Source organism: Haemaphysalis longicornis, unplaced genomic scaffold (assembly GCF_048455015.1).
Source record: "Haemaphysalis longicornis isolate Haplotype H1 unplaced genomic scaffold, Haemaphysalis longicornis Haplotype H1 scaffold_4, whole genome shotgun sequence".
Classification (NCBI taxonomy): Eukaryota; Metazoa; Arthropoda; class Arachnida; order Ixodida; family Ixodidae; genus Haemaphysalis; species Haemaphysalis longicornis.
In genome coordinates, this window is record NW_027526361.1 from 113,062,447 (window position 1) to 113,083,332 (window position 20,886).

The window sequence follows — 20,886 nt, forward strand, 5'->3', positions numbered from 1 at the left end:
CGAAAACTTCCTCTCGGCATCCGGGGGGGGGGGGAGGGGCAGAAAACTTGACAGGAAAAGAAAAAAGGCTATCCGCAGAAGCGTCCGGTTCACTACTCAGCACGATTGGAAGGGGTCCGAGGGATTCAAACAGAATGCAAGAGCAATGAGTCTCAACCGCGAGAAAAAAGCGAGAACTCAGAGACAGGGACACCGAGGCGATACGACACGCAGTGACAGCTGTTTATAGGAACTACTTGAATAGAACGAATCCTCACAGTTCTTCATAGCAGATGTTCAGCAGTCGTACGTGAACATCGGTATAAAAAAAGGGCCCATCTCCCCGCGAGGGGGACTCGAGTAAATGCGTCGCATAGGGGGTGGGTGTATTGCGTTAACGTTTAGTGTTTGGGGAGTTGGTGGTAGTGAATGCGTTGTATCAGCAGCTTCTTGACGTAGTTTGAATGAGTCAAGGATATAAGGCGCGTTCGTAGCCTTTCAATCTGTGTCGGTTTTGTGGCGCAGTGGGAAGAGCACCATGTACCTCGCGTTCCGCCCACAGGTAGTGAATGCGTTGTATCAGCAGCTTCTTGACGTAATTTGAATGAGTCGAGGATATAAGGTGCGTTCGTAGCCTTCCATTCTGTGTCGGCTTTGTGGCGCAGTGGGTAGAGCACCATGTACCTTGCGTTCCGCCCGCAGGGTCGTGGGATCGAAACAAGGCGCCGGTAAGTATTATTTTTTATATAGTGTAGGGGGAGGGGTGCGGACCTGTTGTTGAGAGCGAGGAGGGTAGCGTGATGCGGGAGAGGAGGAGTGGGGCGGAGGGCGAACCTGGAACGGCTGTTGCGGACGCCGAGGCACGCCGACAACACCGGGTGACATCGTGAGTTAAAGAAATGCTCTCCATTTAAAAACGGCACATGGGTGAACTGCGACAACTGGCGGAATATAGCGCGAGAACAGCGTACATAACTGTTTACAAATTGTTTCAATCACACTGGATATGTGCTCCGCTGTGGTTATGCAGTGCTTTGCTAGGCTTCACAGAATGCAACAGCGGGATTGAGACCATGGTGACGAATTTTTGACAGAAAAGCTGCTCTTTGTCGAGGCTTTCGTGGGACGAAATGTGGTATCTCGGGAGCAGTGATGTTGAGCAGGCAGAGACAAGCGAGAAGGAGAGCTAGCGTCACGCACACAGGCAGCACGTAGAAATATTGTTTAACGAGACGCCTGCAAACCTTTTGCAAACCACTAAATCTCGTGGAAATGTTTATAAATGTACACTTTCTTGAGAAAAAGAAGATTTGTATTAGGCATACATGAGGCAATACATCAATACACAGTGATATTTGCATTGTTCGTTTATTTAAAAATATAGGGCAGCCTGATTCTTGCGCAAAGAAAAAATACGCTGTGCAAAAGCAAAAAGTGCTCGCGCTGCTTCCTAATGGCAGCGCGACAAGTTCAAAAGTGACAAAAGGTTCTAGTAGATGGCCCGAGCAGTGAAACAGGGATAAAAATGGCGCGAACGGGAATCGATCTGCTGGCTTTCAGAAGTTCTATGAAGCTTAGCCCTGCGATTAAGAAACACCAGGGAGTTTTTCTGTCATCAGAGCTCGCAACGTTAAGTCAGTGAAACGGGGATAATGTTTTCTCATTCACCGGCCAGGTCCTTGAGCTCAAACTTCTACAGCAATGCGAGGGCTGCAAAATATTTAGCACAAATCATCAAGGCCGTTCATTCACATTGAAACCTCCGCGAAATAACCATAAAACACTTGGTTACTTTATTGCGCGTAGAAATATAAAACATTCACGTTCTGTTCTTTACGCGCGGCGGCATGTGGCCTGACCAACATGGTACCATGTTAAATCGTTAGAAGTTTTCTCTCATTTGCTGAAATTACAGAAAAAACCTGTAGGACACCAGCAAGTGGCGTAGCCAAGGTTTGACTACTATGCTGTTTATTTAGCGCTTTGTTTCGTTTTTCGCTGGAAAGTCACCTTCCTGAATGCCTCAAGCATTCGTCGAGACAAGAAAACATTTTTAGGTTTTTCATCTTTGCAAAGCTCTGTAGCTCATTATGCTATCTCTTTTTGCAACATTTTAGGCAACATAATGAAACGCATCTGCAAAAGCACATGAAATGTTCCTACTTACTCGCATACTGATAGAATAACTGATGCAATCAATGACGCCATTTCTTACACGCCCTATTAAAATAAACTCATAGTAAAGCGTGATGCCCAGCTTTGCGGCTAATTAAATAATGAATAGCTGGCGAGCTCCACGAACAGACTACTGCGCTGTTTTGAGGCTTGGTATGAAATTTTCCAAACACAAATTTTTTTTTTCCAGAAAGCCGGCCGCACGCACGACAACTTTATGGGGCTGTATATTGATACCTGCCTAATAAATGCTTTTGATTTCTCGTCGTGCTCCAAGTCGCAAAGATTCGGTTCCCCGTCTGCGGTTCAAAGAACCTTTCTTTACGACTCTTTTTTCGCCAACTATAGACGTTTACCAAGGCTTACACAAAAATTGTAACCTGAACCTCTTCTCGTAGCCTCATTAGTGGAAGCATTCACGGCCCCTTGATATATATGTAAGCTTATTACGTGCACATTGTTTTGTGTAATACTTCGTAGAAGGCTATGACCCTGCCACGATACATAAAAGCAAACCATCGAATTGAGAGCGCTCTTATGTGTCATGAAAAATTATAAAATCTCCTCAATTTCGACCCCAGTTTTTTTGGGCAAATAATTAATCTGGGCACGTCACGGTACAAAAAGCGAAAGCCTGTTGCCATGGTGAACTGGATAAAATTATTTTAACAAATGCTAACATCAGTAGTTCTGATAGTATTCCTTCAACATTTATAATATCACTAGGGGTAGTACCCGGCGATTCCCGGGTGGGCCACTAAAGTAACTACAGTAACGGGCATAACACCTGTTCAGTTATTTGTTGTCATAATTAGGTAGTTTACCGTGAAGTGGTACACAATTAGGAAATCTCATGTGCTGTCAAGACATGGGCTCCTACCGGAGGCTTGTCGCAATGGGAAAAGGCTGTCACTCGTGTTTTATTGGAACTCTCCCAAAACAAATTTTGTCAGGATGGTAACGGCTACTTACCCACGGGAAGGGTTATGAATGGTACTCGTAAGTCACAAGTTTAGGATAAAAAACATGCGCTGGTACGGGGTGGAGCGTAGGTGCAGAACCTTACATGGCGGGAGCTATGCGAATGCAGGAACATTTAACCTAATGCTCCACCCGCAGAGGTGTGAGACAAAAAATGCCGATCGCGACTTTCAAGGCGTGTTAGGATAAAATCCTGAAATGGGTTTTTGGACGACCGTATGGGCTGAATTTGCAAGAAAAATGAGTTGGATATGCCAAGGGGCTGTTTAGTTATTGAGAAATTTGTTAAATCATGTAATTTTCTCTAAATATTGATTGTCCGTATTAGCTGGGTGTGCTAGAAAATACTTCTAAAACAGAGTTTAGATACCTGTATAAGTTGCCTTACCAACAAAAAACAGTTCAATAAATGACCTGCCCTGCGGTAAAAATAAATAAATATATTAAAAACTATGTCAGCGCTCCTCACTCTTTCCAAATGCAATTTTTAAAAATTTCAGCAATATTCAGCTGCTACACGATAATGAGTATTTGATCACTAAACCTGAAGTGCTTTGAATAGATACTGTGCCTTGGCATTCATATCACCTGCTAGGTCTTTCGGCTCGTTTGGCGTGTGATTAAAAAATTATTTTCGCCCTTTTACCGACTCCTCACAGCGAATTCGTCCGAATGGGCTTTTGTATTTGTATTAGTAACATTTATTAGAAAAACGGATTGATTATATCAATCAGTGAAACATTTATTGATTATCTTTCCCAATGCCAATTTCGCTCCGAAATGCAGAATCGTCCCAATAGTGTCGGTTAGGGGAAAACCGTAAAACTCTGTTTTAAATATTTGTCAGGGCTGCACATATTATCAGGAAGCACTTGGATATGTGAACGGGTCAGCAAGACAACGGCGAATTTACGAAAGCACAGTTACTCCTTTTTTGCAAGTTGAATTTCGAAAAATCTCGCCTTAGGTAGTCTCTACTTCATGACACAAATGCACTCCCTAAATTTCAAGTCTCTTGATGCAGCAGTTTTCGTAGGGTGTTAAAGAGTGAGTGAGTGAGTGAGTGAGTGAGTGAGTGAGTGAGTGAGTGAGTGAGTGAGTGAGTGAGTGAGTGAGTGAGTGAGTGAGTGAGTGAGTGAGTGAGTGAGTGAGTGAGTGAGTGAGTGAGTGAGTGAGTGAGTGAGTGAGTGAGTGAGTGAGTGAGTGAGTGAGTGAGTGAGTGAGTGAGTGAGTGAGTGAGTGAGTGAGTGAGTGAGTGAGTGAGTGAGTGAGTGAGTGAGTCAGTCAGTCAGTCAGTCAGTCAGTCAGCCAATCGGGCGCTTCTTTTTGTAGGTATATAGATGACAGTAAAGGTATGCACTATAATCATGCGCAGTGTCTGTGAATGTTGCACTAGTTCAAGCTGCGTTCTCAACAGCTCAGCCGCTATTTAATTGCTATTCATGCTCCTCGTTTTGTCGTAGCTGCGCATCGCTTTCGCGCTCTTGTATGCAAGGATTCAATAGAAATAAGCTTTCCCCACTGGCATTACTTAAACTTGCGCCCTGCAGTCTCCTGCATTTCATGCCCCCATTTTCGGTTAACCGCACTTGGGCAGTGTGCGCCAGTAAGGTACATCGAAATGAATATTCGACTCCGCTTTTTTTATAAATACCAAATTTTACATAAATTCCCCAAGTTTACATAAATTTCCGACTCCACACTAACGAACACGGCGAACTTTGTGGTAGAACATCGCGTCCGAAAGCATTGTTTCAAAGCAGGGAATGTCGTCCCACTACACCCGAAGGTACCCTTCACAGCGGTAAGATTGTTAGCACTTTGGGGCTGACCCTCAGAATTGATTGGTTTTCAGCTCAACCCACCCAGACGTGCAATGTTATTGATAGGATACTGAAGTTATCTAGTAAGCACACAAGGTTACCAAATCTGTGTGACAGTCGACGCTTACCACAAACAGTGTTTCAGATGTCTTTACAATATTGTCACGTATGACAATAATTGTTGTCATATTGAAAGTACTGCTTTTAAAGGCAAAACCAGGGGTCCAACAAAAAGCGGGGGGGGGGGGGGAATTTGCATAAGCTTATCTGTCACTCGGCCATTAGCACAACTGCCCTATTTGAAGCCCGTGCCTCCTATTGGACAACCGCAATTAGAGGGGAGCTGCGTCATACTAATTTGTACTTTACTCTTTATTACATTGGCAGCAGCCATCCAACGAGAGAAGTTCTGTGGGGTCATCAGCAAGTTCCGAAAGGCGTAATGATTAGCGAGGCCTTGCCTAATCTTCTTTATATCGTCCCTGGCGTGTTGCGTGTTTTTTTCTTGTTTAAAAAAAAAGAGGCGTTTATATATTTTGTTCAATACCGACGGCACTACTTTCCCCTGGCCCGTGCTCCCCATGGCCTCATGATTGCTTTCCCGCCCGAGTTTTACGCGTCATATCTACGCCAGCAGGGTTACATGAATGCGCTGTAGTAGAAAGATAAGGATTGGGTAAGACTCCTCGGTATAATTTCATCTGCTCCCAAGACTCGTCCCTGTCAACAGCCGCATTGGAGCGTCACTAAGCATCACAGTGCAACGTAGTTGGAACCAGCAGAAAACCAGTGCGGTACCTTGCACCGAAAGCACTGTGAACGAATGCATCGAGGTTATAGCATCAACAAGACACGAATTTGTAGAAAGCTGGGTGAAGCTTTATTCGTAACGCATGCGAATAGCTGTTTGCTCGACGAATCAGAGGTCAGTAGCTATTTGGCATAGTTGCTGCGAAATTTACGCTCTGTTATGCTTTCAATTATTTGCACTCCGTAATAGTTAAAAACATGCACAATTAATGAAGTTCTTTGGTTAACCAAAGCTTTTGTATATTTGGTATTGCTAAAGAAGTACGGCTGCCCGTTCCTGTACTTACCAAAGGTTTGTTCACTGCGACAACAAAGGTTCTTTCCTTTATTCTTTATTGACTCGCTAACAGACCCTAGGTGATTTGCAACTCCGCGCTCAGAAGCTACAATCTTATTGTGGTAGCTAGAGGAACCATCACGACACACACGCAATTCATACCACAAAGTATCCACAGGCGTAGTCATAATGCATTCGCATTTGATGAATGCAAGTAAACTGAGGTGCCCGTATTATTTTTTTCTCCATTTGCCACCATCACGTTCGCATTTACATTGCATGCACCTATAAAGTTTTTTTGTGCGTTGCGACGGGGTAGGTAGTGGGAAATTGACTCATTTGTCACCACGTATTCTTGCGATTGATTTGCCTTACTGCCACGATTTGTTAGTTACATGACGGTGCGCGGTTTTTTTTGGAGCCATCGGCTGGTTACAACACCCGATTTTTTCATGAATTACCCAATTATAATTGCGCGAAATTATATGCGTAGAGGCAGCGATTACTAAATGACAATGATCTGAGCATCGCGAGAGTGTTCGTAGAACATTAGCTCTGCTTGACGGAATGTGTTCCAGGAGAAAATATTTGGTTTTCCTCGTAGTTGTGAAAATGATGTAAATTTTTTCTGTCGTTTTTTGGTTGATGGTTATCTCTTGCTAGAACGGTAATTTAGTTAACAATCCTAACCAATGTAAGCATGCACCCAGCCCTAGGAAGTGGGTTCAATTCCCCGACCACCGCGGTCACTTTTCGTATGGAGGAAAAAAGAAAAACGCCCGTGTGTAGATTTCAGTGAACGTCAAAGGTCCACAAGTGGTTAAATTAATTATGACGTCTTCGCTACGGCACGCGTTATAACCCACCTGCTGTTTCGGGGCATAAAATCTCCACATGAGAAGAAAGTTGAAGAAATGTGCATTTTTTTGCGAATTCTATTTTGTTAATGCTGTGCAAATCCTGACACTCACAAAAAAAACGCATGCAAGAGACCTATTATTAGATAAAACGTCCAGGAATCTTCGCAATGGCAGTTAATATTTTGGAAAACCAGTGGCGGCCCAGTAATCACGCCAATTTCACGTAAAATATCCAGAGTCAATAACTGGTACTCCAGTTCAAACATGTTTTTTTATTTCTGCCATCCTCGTCAACACGCAGAATGGATTGTGGAGAACCATCTGTTTTAGACGACCTGGAAGCCAGGGCATTCATTTTGTGTTTTGTGTATTTGTGTGTTCGGTGTTACTACTCTACGCACCCCACCCTACTACTGAAGTAGTCGCTCGCTCGGCTTCTTGACATATACCAACTTCAGTTTCATAGCCAGGGGACTTACATTTCGGCGCAAAACACAAAGAAATGGAGATATCACTACGGCGGCGCTTATCGGCCCCTAATTGGCTGCGACACGTCATGTGACCCGAAGCTCACGCCATGCTTCGGACATCAAAAATAAAAAAAAAAACAGTGAACCTGTAACGTGTAGTCGGTGTTAGCCATTGCTACGGCAACCACGCCATCGTCGTGGTTGCCGCCCCTCGCCGTTATCGCAAGAGTGCGGCTTGACGCAGTAGCTCGCTGGGCGTGCGCTGTGCTGCGATAAGCCCAACCAGACCCACTCCCCTTAAGTCACATTCTTCCCCCTCTCTTCTTTCTCGTTCGCCTTGCTGGTGGAACAGCAGATGGATGCTGCTGACCTGGGGAATGACGACGAACTCATTATCTGCGGACACCTTGAGGATACGACAACTACGACGTCTGAGACCAGAGAATGTTTAATGCGTATCCTCCTCTATTACGATCTATTTACACAAGGTTTTATAGATCGTCCAAAGCAAAAGATCGCCGGTAGCCCAATCAAAAAACAGCAATTTCCCTCTCGTGAACTTCCGATTGACTGCAGTCAAAATGTCCGCCCCGTACTTCATCCGGCCAATTATCCGGTGCAAAACTACCACTCCTAAGCCGATGATATTTCGGCTGTGGTCCTAGCGTGGTCCTTGCCTCATTCTTTGTAATTCGGAGGGCAACCTCAAGTTGCATGCGTTAAATGCGCCAACACACACAAAGCGGCGAATGCGTCCAAACACCAGGGTGTGGAACCGGCTCCGAAACGAACAGAAAACCGGAACCGACCCAGTATTTTGGGGGGAACTGAACCCGAACACGAACCGCTATTTTTGAGCACGCTAAACTCGAACGGGCACTGAACCGAAAAAGAAATAACGGTTATCGGTTGACGAAGAAACGGTTCGACCATCAGAGGTTGAGAATGCGTGGTCAACGCTCTTCGTGCTTTTCTTTTTCGTATCATCGGTTTACTAACTTCTCATGCACTTTCCCCTTCAGATTGGTCAATACAATCAACGCTCTGTTCGTCGTTACAACATGAGGGAAAATATGCGCGCCAGTGTGCAATGGCATGCTACTGCTGGTAGCGCGAGCAGTATGCAAAGATGAGCAAACGAAATGCCGATCTCTCGGAAGCCTAACGCCGATAGGAAACAGCATTTTTAATTCCCTCACTGCGACCGTGTAATTGCAGTAGGGTCGCAAGATAGCTGCACTGCGCAACATACTTTTCTCCAAAAAGGTCGCACACCTGGGGCGGTATTCTCGAGTTTTGTCCCTTTTGCGCCCCTTTCAAAATTGTCTCCTTTGGCAAGCCCTGATTGGCTAAAAGCAACCAACCGGAAGTGACGTAACGCAAGCGCGGCAAACATACTGTCAACGCTTATTGCTTAACCGGAAGTACGTCACGAGGAAGGGGTGCAAAAGGGACGTTTTCAAAAGGGACAGTTACGAGAATACCGCCCTTGGTATGTGTAAGTACTTGGACGCTGAACCATTGGCGGCCGATCAAACGTATGCGGATTCGATCCCCGCATCCAGATGAGAGCGGTTTTGGGATGTATACGAAAAACCAGAGTCATTCAATGCTTTAAAGCATTGAAGGACTCTGTAAAAACGAAAACTTGCATGCGTAAATTTAGACGCACGTTGAAGATCTTCAGGTAGTATCAATCGTTTTGTCGGCCTGTATTGTATACGTGACCCTCATAGCACAGAAGTAGCTTCAAGGCATCAAACCCGCCAATATTTTTGAGAAATGTGTTTCTCCGAAAAAGAAAAAAGTATAGGCTCCAACACATGGCTTTATATTATTCTAACCGAGTTCACACACGAGTGCCTCCTGATTTTTTTTTTTTTTGTTGCATTCAGCCATCGAATAAACAAAACACCGCAGGGAGATTCTGCTCTGGACTTTTCACAACCAAACGTGGCATCAGCGAGCGCTCTGGTGCTCATTTTCCAGCCGCTCATTCTTTCTGCTTGCACTGCTCTTTCTTCTCTTTCAGGCTGCTTTGTTTTAGCAGCGGGACGATTGTCCGAACCGTAGATGTGGTGTTTTAGGGAAAAATGCCAGGAAAAGGCAGATCACTCGTGAGCACTTGGCTTACGGCGACGGCCGAGCGTTCTAGGCACGCACTGTGGCTTTAGCAAAACAAAACTGGGAGGCAAAGGCATCGAAGTGAACAAAAAAAAATTCCCGCGCCTTCCCGCGAGGGGAACACGAGTAAATGCAGAGCATTGGGGCCTCAGTACTGGTTGAAGGCAGTGTTGCTTCCATCGCTTCTTCCGTGATGCTGGAGTAGCAGACACGAGTAAACGTGGGCACGAGCGTCAACCAAGGAAGGAAGGAGCAACGCAGTGACTGAAACACGAGCGACCGCTAGCCGCTATATTTGCAGCGCACGCAGTAGAGGGAGAGCAGTACGGGGCGGAGAGCGCGCATGCGCAAGCAGCGCGCGCCCTTCCACGCCCCACCGCGCTGCTATCACGCACCTGTTACGCCGAGACCGCGACGGAGCGAACGGGCTGACTACGACGCATGCGCGCGCCAGCTGCTGTTGAGAGAGAGGAGGGAAGGAGAGGCGCACCTGCTGCGGACGCGGAGCTGTTGACACCGTCCGACGCAGGAAGAGGCGAGGCTAAGAAATGCCCTGCATTTAAAATGCTGGGCGCTCGTGAGCGCGTGCCTCGCGGCGACGGCCGAGTCCCCGGCTCACCCAGTGGCTTTAGATAAAAAAACCTCCAGCCCTGTAATCAAGCGCTACTGCGCATGTAATGCTAAGCTTGAGGAACCCAACGATATCGATGCATATGGTGATGACTAGTACTAGCAGAGGGCAAAGCAAAAAAACAACTTCAAACTTGTACACATGTGCGGTGATGTGCCCTTTAGTGGTCACGTATAAAGTAATCCTGCAGCTTCGCGATTGTTCCAGTGTTGCGCGACTTAGTGCAAGCTTCGCCAGTTAAACTAGTAGAAGTTTACAATGCTGAGGATGACTTTCCATCCAACACACGCCCCGAAGGAGGTGGCGACCTCTTCGATGCTTATTCAATCAATCAATCGATTACAGAGTACAGGGAACAGTACATTTGTCACACATGAAAGGGACAAGATTCGCAAAAAGGCAATTTAATGCCTGACAAAGTGCCGCAACCTGTCCCAGTCAATAAAGCACACAAGGAGCATGTTTGTGGCGTAAAAAAAAAAGTTAAAATCATCTGACTTCACTACTTACTAAAAGTGACACATCCGTACACGTCGATTTTTAAAGTCAACCAAAGTTAAATTCATCTGTCTTCACAACTTACTAAAAGGGACACATCCATGCACGTCTATTTTTAAAGTCATCCTGAGGGATGCGAACCTAAATGAAATTGGCAAAAAAAAAGAAAGAAAAACAAAAAAGAGAAACACAAGAAAAGAAAAACTGAAGATTACTAGCACCGCAACTATGCGAAAAAAAATTATACGGAAACTTATGTGACCGGCAATGCTCACCTACAACAGCCTTGCCATTCAAGTCTTCAGAGTTAGTGCAAGCTTCCCTGAATTTCTTTAATGTACACTTTCACTTACTGTTCTAACTTGGTACTCTGCTGCTCCTGCTACTCCTTCCAAAGGAGGTAGTGCGGAGGGGTGCTGTTGCCGGCCAATTAGATAGCGTCTTCTCAAAAGACTTCTTTCGCGATTTACTCGTTCAGTCGCGCTTTCAGTTTCGAATCGCGTGATTTAATATAAGATTCTGCAACTTAACAGAAGGAACGAGGGCGCTGGTTAGGCGTAACGGAGACGTGTTCATTGTTGGTGACGCACACATCCGTAATAGCTACCAACAAAGTTGAAAGTGACTGAGCGTTAACTACTACTCACTTATAATAACATATTAGCTCACACCCTCGGGTAGGTGGCCGCTAGAAAATTTCCCTATTTGACCAAAAAACCTAATTCATAGGCCCCCTTCACGTGGCCGCTGTAGGATTTTTTTGTAGGCTACAAATGATGACAAAAAGCACACCGCTGGTATTTACAGTCCCCTGCTAATGTGCGGAGGCGAATAGCGGGTACGCAGGCCAAACTGTAGTGCTCCAACGTTCGCGGTGATGGGCGATCCCAGAGAGAACCCCGTTATTTCAGAAAGAACAAAAAATAACGAAGCGGGGGTAAGTATATTCCAGCGACAGCCTGAACCTTGGTGGTCACTTTCAGTAGTCCCAATAGAGAACATAAGGTTGGGGTCGGAAAGCTGCTGCTAAATGTTCACTAATTCATCTGTTTTCCTTAATATCTGGCCTAATTGCTAACTTTTGCGTTTCAAGTTACGCAACTTTTACTGAGAAGAAGCAATATTTTGAATGCACCAAAATTGTATTCCGTCTGCACGGTCGCGTTCGACTATAAACACTTTTTTCGCAGTTCGGTACTAATTGCAGTCACCGAATCGGTTCGGGCTGTGATTTTGTTAAACCGGAACTGAACCGGAACGAAATTAATTGTCCCGAACCCGAACCGCAACCGAAACGGTATTTTTTTTCGGTTCGACACGCTGCTAAACACACACACCGTACAGTGGCATTGTCGGTTAAGCCGCGTTGCCTCAACCCTGAAAATATCAGATGCCCATTGCATACTCGCACGAGTCCCTCGCAGACCGGAAGCAGTACATGTGATGCAACAGCCAGCGCGGCTCTGCGTTGAGTCACCTCTCCGTCTTCCGGTCGCCGACGCTATGTGGTCGAACGACTGCAATGCGGAGCCAATGATCACGCTGCGTGTCCTTTGGAACCCAAGATCTTAGTACGAACTCCTTTCCAAACTGGTCCTACCGCGCCCACGTATGAGGTTGCCCCAGAGATGTTTTCTGCGTATAACGGACCACCAAATTTTTCTGTCCTCTTGCCAAATAAAGCTTCTCTTTAAGGGGGTGCCGCAACGGCGTTATTGTCGCTAACGGTCGAGACAAACAGCAGGTGTCGAGGCCGGACGGGAGACGCGGGTATAAACGACCATGACCTAAACTTGCACTTCCATGGTAAGAGGACAAGTGATGCAGCAGGCGCAGCGCCCAGCTTCGCACTCAAGCGGCGTGTGCTCCTCTCTGGAACGACATCGACTTGTTAAAAGTCTTTCGGTCACTTCGCCATGCGCGTAGTAAAATAGCAAACTAATTTTGCAGACACCACGCAACCCTCCAATGTTTACGCATGCTCACACATCGGGCGACTTACGTCCTTTTATTTTCTTTTACTTTGTGTAAAAGAAGGCTTCCTTTAGTTATTTCATTTACGCTATCTTCACTTCTCCAAAGCCACATGTTTTGATTTTAGTTTCCTCTCCCTAAGTGGTATTTTCTTACTTCGCCCCTGCGTTTTCCTCGTCTCGGTTCGTTCCCGCTTTCATATTTTTTTCCATCACTGCATGCTTCAACAAATGCGCCTCGAATGAAAAATGGAATGTCCTGTGGCAGAAATATTAAAAGAATCACATTGTTTGAAGAAAGAACCCAACTTACGCAGCAGCTAAGTATGTTTCTGCCAGGATCCTATACAAAGTGTCTTTTCAAAATAGGAAAATTGGGTTCCTGCATAAGAGAACACCGAGTCATGGAAACTTTTTTTGCAGGAAGGGCTCCGAGGCCTCGCCTTCCTTTCACCAGCCTACTGTTGGAAACTCTCCGTATGAAAAAATACCTTCGGAACACCCACTACTGCAACATGCGATAAATCATGCTTCGTGCGCACCTCACGCCGGAGTCCTTACTAGGGCTCTATCCGCATTGATTTAGGGAGGTTGTGCCATAGGTTCCTACATTCAACTATATCGACAGCAATGGCATCGCAAACGCATTACGAGAGAACGAAGAGAAACCAAAACCACGCATAGAACCCTAAGTTTGCAGTGCAGTCGCATTGTGCGAGTATACGGGGTGTGTCATGGAAGACAAAGGAACATTAAAAATTGGCTTTCGGAGGCAAAATTCTTTTTTCTTGCGCGAAGAGAACAGATGTCATGGCGGACGCAATAAAACATGTTCCAATTGCTATGTAGAGCAATAATCAATTAGCATTTGTTAATTAACTTTTTAACTTTTGCAGTTAGCCGTGTACTTGTAATCTGGAAATTGTAAAGGATCATCAGCCAACCCCATATCCAGCGTTATATTTGTGAAAATGTAATAGCCCGCAGGACTATGGGCAGAGTAAATCTGTCCTGCAATACCCGCCGTGGTTGCTCAGTGGCTAACGCGTTGTGCTGCTGAGCACAAGGATGCGGGTTCGGTTCCCTACCGCGGCGGCCGCTTTTCTGGTGGAGGTGAAAAGCAAAAATGCCCGTGTGTGCGAGATTTTGGCGCACGTTAAAAATCCCCAGGTGGTCAATATAATCCGGAGCCCTCCATGGGTTGCGGCGCGCCTCATCGCCTACGTTGCGTCGGCGCGTTAAACTCTACAATCAATCAAACACGCGCATCTGGAGCACGGCGGCTGCGAAGCACCACAAAGCCATGATCACGTGTTGACGTAACTCGGAGCTGCACACGTCATACGCACACCGCGCTTCATCACGGCCGGGCTAAACGGGCGAGCGCCTCCACTCTAGCCCGGCAGCGCTTTTATCTTGCCTCGAACGGAAAGTAGGCCGGTGGTCTCTGGGTTGTCTACAGGTGAACTCTCTGCAGACCTCAAAAATATCCCCAGTGCACTTCCTCTCCTTTTTCTTTCCCACAACCCACAAACCAAACCTCTCTGAGGGACGTCAACACGTAGGCATGGCTTTGCGGCGCTTCAGATCCGAAGCGCTCCAGATGCGCCTGTTTGGAGGGCAGAATTACTGTGCCCATAGATCCGCGGGCAACTACGTTTTCGCAAATCTAACGTTTGATATCGGGTTGACTAATGATCCTCCACAATTTCACAATTACAATCACACGCCTAGCTGCAACAATTAACAAATACTAATTGTAGCCCTAAATAGCTTTTAGAAATCGTTGCGTGCGCCACGACCCCTGATCACTTAGCCCTAGAAAAACAATTTTGCCTCCGAAATCCTTTTTTTGACTCTTCAGCCTTCCCTGAAACACCGTGTACAGCAAGTTCGATATACGAAGTCTATAGTCCATACAGCGAGGACATTTCCATCGTATTTATGACACTCACACAATATGCGAATTTATTATCTGGTAGGATAGTATTTTTAAGTACTATTTCTACGCATAATCTCAAAGCCAAAAATTTATTCCCAGAAGCAAGAATCGAAAACAACGAAACAAATGCATAGTTATATTTATAAAACAAACTGTAATTTTGGTGCACATGGCGACAAAGGCGAGAAGTGATGACACATAGACATGGCCAATTTTCTCTTAACTGTTGCCAGTGGCGTTATATGTCTGCATGGCTTGTCCGCGTGGAGTCGCGAAAACGTGCAACAAAAGGGAAAGTGGTGCTGGTAGCCTTTTCTTTCACACAAATGAGGCCCGCTCCAAGGGATGCTAGCACATGAGCATTCTTCCCATGTTTTTAAGTGCGAATGCACTTCTTAAGCGAGCCTGAAGCGTCCGCCGCCGTCCGCATAGCAACAGCTGCGGGTGCGCGCGCTCCTCGTCTTCTTTGGCAACGGGGGGAGATGGGCGCGCGCTGCCTGGCCGCTGACATGGCACATACCCACGTGGCGGATTGGCCTGGAATCTCCTCGTCTTCCTTGGCAACGGGGGGGAGATGGGCGCGCGCTGCCTGGCCGCTGACATGGCACATACCCACGTGGGGGATTGGCCAGGAATCGGGCGTGAGAAGGGCTAATGCACCCGCTTAAAGGAGTACTGACACGAAATTTCAAAGCTGAGATCCGCTCTAGCAGTCAAGTACAACGACAACACAAATAGGTGTCTGTGAATAAATGCATCTTTCTTTCTTTGTAGTTGTGTGTGTGTGTGTGATCTCTCTTTTGCGAACATTACCGAACCGCGCAAATTCAACTCGTGCATTCGCACTTTCACATTCTTCCCCTCGGGGAAATGCGGGGAATTTTTCTATTCACATCCCGTCAGAGATCGCTGCTACGAAAGCCTTCTTTCTATTCAGGATGGGTAGAATGAAGAGGTCTGTGTTTGTTTCACCAATCCACACAACAACAAAAATGAGGAAAGATTTTACTTCTTCTTTCACCCTCTGTAGCGTCCCTTAGGTCTATTTTTTATTCGAAACATTAATTTTCGAAACCCCAGGTAGCTTTTTCTGGCGTTGATTTTATGGACAGATTTTCTGAATCTGATTTGAACGCACCGGAATCATTCAATACCAAAAATAACCCCCTTAAAAAATTTCAATCGAAATGTTTGTACATTAAGACGATTTCTCTGTTGCTACCGGCTGTGCCAGAATTATCACTCACCCAGTGCGCTTAAATGCGTTGGTGAATTGTTCGTAGCACAATCGACAGGTACAAGCATGCATACTTCGTTAAGGGGGCGAGGAACACAAAATGCACCTTCGTTTGTTTGTTTTTTTTTTGTAAAAAAAATAGCCTTTCGTGACTCAATTGAAGGTATTCCACATAAGAAAGACGTTTTTACAAGAAAGGAATAAAATAATTTAAACATTTTCAGCATTCGCGATACTCGACAACAATGGTAACGTCACAGCGGGAATACTCAACCCTGATTTGTCAATGAGTAACTACACGTTATTATTCCACGGATACGAGCACACCTAACTAGAGGAAGCGCTGAAATCATACACTCATGTTTTTTGCGGTGCTTTTGGTAAGCGGTTGCCAAACTAACCACGAAACCTCTATGACGTCATTAGAAGCAGCGATAACGGGATTGGTAAGCCGTCACTTCACCAGTTGGGTTCCTTATTTATCTGCCTTTGTGATTTTATGCTTGCGTTAATATTGGAATCATATTTTCGGGAGAAATGCACGGTTTGAATAAACGAAACTGCAATTTTGTGTCCGCGAGGTTTCACGATTCCGTGTAAAAGCAACATCACTGATCGTAGGCTTCCCCACCCCCGCTTGTGGCGTTTTCTCGGAACTGTGTGCGAAACAACCAAGATGGCTGGTGCAGGCCTAATAGGAGTGTTTCATAGAAGCAGACAGAAATAACACTGGGACAATGCAGTCTGCAACTGTACCATTTCAACATAAAAGTAATCTTCCCGCGATTTACGTACTAAGTCACCGACACCTTGGTAGCATAAATCCAGGCGTGAAGAATAATCTGAAAAAAATTATCTTTAAAGTTTATTTTTCACTTTCACATCTTGAACATGCCCACATGTAAGCCAGGCGTAAACGCTTGTAACTTCCAGGCAAAAACTGCCCAATATGCCTCCAAGCCCGTAACCGCACCAATCAAGCTACCAAAAGCAGACTTTTCTCTCCTAAAAACGCAATCCCGCGGACGTAACATCAGACGAAAAATTCCTAGCTTTTTGCATACAGTACGAGCATTTTATTTCTAATGAGGGGAACTAGAGGAGAGCGATGGGGATTTTATTTCTAATGAGGGGAACTAGAGGAGAGCGATGGGGAGAAAGGCGAAATGTTACGTGGTATGGGTGACAGAAATTCAGTCGTAATTTGGCGTCGTTTGCAGCGAAGCAAGCAAGTACGCTGCAAATTTTTCAGCTTCAAATAACCATGATGCTAGACAGCAGCCTAGGAACGTTTGCACTAAGACACCGGCCCAATCTGGCGTGCAAGCACATGCTGTTGTGCCAACATTTGGGATGGGGTGCAGTGTCCCACAGTTTGACCATCGAGAAGTAAATTTTTCTTTTCATGCGGTCTCTTGCCACAAATAGTATTTTGATTTCGCCCTATCGGATTCATCACTCACAAATATGAAAATTGGGCTGGGCGGAGTAAATGTTTCGAATGCGGATGTCATCACGCGGTAAAGACATGTTCCGCCGCATCTAATTTTGTGAGAGAATTAAAGCTTGGGAGCTTGCCGTACAACGTCCGCCACTTTCGGTAAATAATGCGTAGATAAAAAAAAGAAAATACCTACTGAAAGAAGTGCATAGCTTTTATTTTCAGAATATTTTTCAAATAAGAATCTGTACGTACTGTTTGAGTGTATTGAACCAAATACAAAAATTACAAAGGGCGAATGTCCCGGCGCCAAATAGGTAGGAATACCTGCGGGTAGTGCAAATATCTTCCCTTAATAGTTTATACTTATTGAATTGCTGAAAAGAAAATGTTGAAAATCCGTGTCTAGCCAAAACATTAAATAGTAATTTACAGAGAGCCCAAAAACAATGTGAATGCAGAAGTTTCTAGGGGTCTTCAACGAGGTATAATTTATGGTTAATAAATGAATAAATAAATGAAAGAAAAAACTGAGCATGAACGTTGGTTATTTCCTTAATCCAGAAACCACGAGGCAGGGTGACAGCCTTTTTTCGACCTATGTGGTTTCTGGTGCTTGCTCTGGTACCACGACAGGGCACGTTTCCGATGCGGGTAGCAACGTTCTGTTTCCTACACGGATCAGCACTCAAAGCAGCTAGGATGTCCAGGTGTTGGTTTCAAGGGGATTCTTGATTTACCAGTCCTAAAACGTCCGCGGGAATTCCGAGGACGGCGTTCGGAGCGGAAGTCCTCATGAATACATCAGAAAATCGAGCGCCGGGTCACGTCCAAGAAGTCAGGGAATAACCCGGGACTGAAACTCGAGGACGCCCACGGTGTGGGGAAGTGCTGTCAACGTCAAACGTTAGCCGCCTGTGTTGGGGGGGTCAAATCCAGAGGGAGTGTTAAAGTCGAGCTTGGCGATAGTGATACAGAATTCCAGTGCACCACTTAGACCACGGTGGATGGAGACTGTGGGCTGAGGCGTTCAACCACAGATGAAAATGCCCGCAACCAAAAACAGGCGTGTAGCTGCGTGTGCCACGTTTGTACTGAGGGAAGGATGGTCTACACGATCTTGATGAGAAGGGGTCGTTAACTGAGTCTAGAATCTTCCGAACCGAGGGCGAGGCGGGGCCCTCGGCGAAGTACCGCCACGTCTGCTGCGAGTCGATGAGGATATCCACGTTATCGGAGGAAGCTGTGGTGGCCGCCACAGCAAGAGCTTTGTGAAACATCGCAAGGTAGTGGTTCTGCACAAAATTTGGAATTTATCATGCCAGCTGATGACAATGTCGGCTGCCACAGTGCGTCGTTTCGCGTCGATGTCCACTAAGGGAGCGTGCTGAAGCACTGGAGGCTGGAGTCATGCTCACTGCGGCGAGGAGGTAGTTTGAATAAGCCGCGGTTTCTATGAAGCGTGGGAAAATATTATATCATAAACTTCTTCCGCACACTCACGCATTAGCCTATTCTTTTGAGGCTCTCGCAAATCTTCAATTCAACATTTTCTCGTGGATAGATTCTTAACAGAAAATTAGGCTCTCTTACCGGATTCACTCATTCAAGAAAAAGAGAAATACTACAAAATATTCCACACCGCCCTTAAGTTGTGCTTTGTACATTTTTTTGAATAATTTGTAATTTTAGTTTACGTCCTTGGTTGAGCATAACATAAACTTCTGTGTATGCCTTGTGTTTTCTATCACAAATGCACTAAGGTAAACCCCTCATCACGGCAATTATGACCCTGGAGCGGTAATTGCGAGGGAGAGAGATACTATGGGATATAAGCTTGTAGGCCAACCAGTGCCTTCTTTCCGGTTTACTACGAAGAGCAACTAACTTGCTCGACTTATGAAAAAGTACATGGTTGGAAAAGCGCTTATTTTGTGACACAAGGGACAAACGTGGAGCGAAGAAAACCAGACAGAACGAATGAGGCGCTCAAGTTTGCTCAAAAGTTTGCTCAAGTTGCTGAAAAAGTATGCTCAAACGTTTGCTCAAAAGTTTGCTCAAAAAATCAACAGCTGTCTACGTCTTGTGATAATGACCAAGTTTATATGCCACATGCCGCATGAGTTGTTTTCGCGGGTATGCATAGATCTAAAAACACAAGAGTATGGTTACACCCCAGTCAGGCTAATGAAAGTCGCAGACGTAGACGAAGCATTCGCAACTACTCGCCCACTAAGCTCCCATCACTATTATTGCGCACTCACACTTGCATGGAACATCTAAGCTTTGGCCAAAAGTGGAATTGTGGTATAGTAACACGGTATCACACGCAATCAGCACCTTAATTAGCATGATGGGCAGCTTTCCATTTTATTGCATTGGCTTTACATTTTATTGCATCGCAACAGTCTACGCGGAGGACTGTTTTCCCAATCGGGAACATTTGTGTAGGCTCCGAGGCACAGTCCGAAGCTCGTTTCTGCGGTCCGCCAACACTGGCCTTACATTAGGTTATCGCCAGCAAATCTTTATTGCCAACGAATTACGAGGCGCCATAAAGCAGTTCTCTCTGGCTTGCACCATTACGTCACTTTGGATTAAACTATTCGGTGCTCTGTACGGTACACCATTTCTTTCGATATGCAATTGCAATGGCGCGTAAAGGGACCTTGACATTTTTGCATTTATTCCATGAAGGAAGCATGGAATGCCTCCACCTTCTCAGGTAGAATGCCTTTGCGCTTCCGTCACAGATTTAATTTTATTCAGCTTCTTCCCGGTGTTTCAGTATTTATAACAGATTGTTCAGAGTCCAGTTTATTCTTACAGGAACTTAAACAATTTATTCGCTTACAATATTTACGCGGCCGAGAAAGAACAAAAGGAACTTAATTTGTTTGCGGCAACGTTCGAAACTATGCTTCGCTGCAACCGGTGAAAATGTTAAAGCAAACAAATGCACATCGCTTACGAATCAAGCGACACTTCGGGTCTTCGAAGTCACGTTCCCTGCATTTGTTTCCGCTTCTTTTTTGTTTTTTATCTTCATTATATTGTCTAGTGGCTGTAGATTTATCATATTTTGTCATCAATATTCTTCCACCTTTACCGATGCAAGTCTTTATGCTTGGGCAATTTCATTTGCAGTGCGTTGTATTTGTCGTCTTTTTTGTGGCTTGTCGCGTCTTTCAGCACTGTTTCCCTCCTTCGTACCATAAAGCAACTTAATACTTGGTAGGTACCAAAATTTCATTGCCACGTACCAACTCAGAGGATTGGCCATATCATGTTGTGGGAAAAGGTTACGAATTAAAACTCAGGAGAAAATCGGACTAAGAAGATTGCCCAAGCATCAACGCTCGCAGCGCTGTGTTTGTCCCGTTCTTCTTCTCTCGCCCGTATTTTTGCGCTGTTATCAATGCAGCAGTAATACTTAAGCTGGTTTTGAATGGTAGGCGTACTGCAGCTTACAACCGGGCGACATGAGGCGGCAACATAATAATACAGCTGAAGAGCGTGCCTTCAGTATTTACGTTCACTGTAATACGCACTGCTCCCTTTGCAATAGCAACTCGCGCTTCCTTATTTAGAAACCCAAGGGTGCAACGCAGACCTTACATAACGCAATGAATAGTTGTGTGAGGACATTTGTCCCCGGCAAAGCA